A 1,354-nucleotide genomic window follows, 5' to 3' on the forward strand; every position below is an offset into this window, starting at 1 on the left:
CCCCCCCGGCCGCACCCACCCCCAGCAGTCCCCCCCATGCCGTGCCCTGGGCGCCCTGAGCCCTGACTGCAGCCCAGCCACTGCCACCCTCCAAATGCACCCCCCATGTCCTTACTGCCCCCCTGCACCCCCAGCTGCTCTGCCCCTCCAGCATCCATCTCTCTGCCCCCCAGTGCACCCAGCCCCTCTGCCTTGCTGCACCCCCTGTGTCCCTGAGCCTGCACCCCAGCACTACCGGCTGCACCCCCGTGTGCCCCACTGCACCCCCTAAACCCTCAGTGTGAGCAGAGCCCCCCTCAGCCCCACTGGGGGTGAGCCAGGCCCCCCTGCACTCCCTGCCCTCCCCAGTCAGAGATGGGGTCAAGCCTCCTGTGCCCCCAGAGGTGGGGGCTGGGACCCCCCTGCATCCCATGGCCCACGGTGGGGCTGGGACCCCCTGCCCTCCACACCCCTCTTCTCTGGGAGGGCTGCACAGCCCCTGAGCCCCCCGAGTGTGGGTGCTGGGAGCACCATGGCTGGGTCCCCGAGTGGGGGGGTCTTGTTGCTGATGGCCCCCTCTCTCTGTGCTCCCAGAGCCCTCTGGTCCTGCTCCATCCATCCATCCATCCATCCATCCATCCATCCATCCATCCATCCATCCATCCATCCATCCATCCATCCCCCCAGGGGCACTGGCACTGCTACCCCTTGTCCATCCTGTCCATCTGTCTGACTGCCCGCTCCCCTGCCGCTCCCCTGCCTGGTGTGACACCACACAGCCCTCCTGTCTGTCTGTCCATCTGTGTCTCCCATCCTCATGTGACACTGCACAGCCCCCCCATGTGACTGTTCGTCTGTGCTCCTCCTGCACCCCAGTGTGACACTGCAGCCCTGCCATCTTGTCCATCTGTCCCCTGGTTTGTCTGTCCCTCCCACCCTGTTCTCACCCCCTGGTGTTCCACCACACAGCCCCCATATCTGTGTGTCCATCTCTCCCCCTGCACTCTGCCTGCACTCCAACCATTCGGTCTGTCTCTCTGCCCCCCTCTCCCTTGTTCCTCATTGCCCTGTCTGTCCATCCTGCCACTCCTGTCCCGCTGTCACTGTGTGCAGGCCCCCTGTCCATCCATCTGTCCCCAGACCTATCCTTGTGCCCTTGTCCTGCACCCTGACCCTCGTGTTCATCTGTCCATCCCACTCTGTACCTGCCCCAGCCCTAGGTGGCACGTTCACCCTGCTGTCCCCCCATCAACCTGCCCGTCTGTTCTCCTGTCTCCCTGTCCGTCTGTCTGTCCCTTCATCCCCCTGTTCTGCCCCTACTGCCATCCCCCATCCCAGCAGGTCCTGTCCCCCCATCCATGCCCTGCTCTGTCCC

The sequence above is a fragment of the Geospiza fortis genome, unplaced genomic scaffold, assembly GCF_000277835.1.
Source record: "Geospiza fortis unplaced genomic scaffold, GeoFor_1.0 scaffold2457, whole genome shotgun sequence".
Taxonomy (NCBI): domain Eukaryota; kingdom Metazoa; phylum Chordata; class Aves; order Passeriformes; family Thraupidae; genus Geospiza; species Geospiza fortis.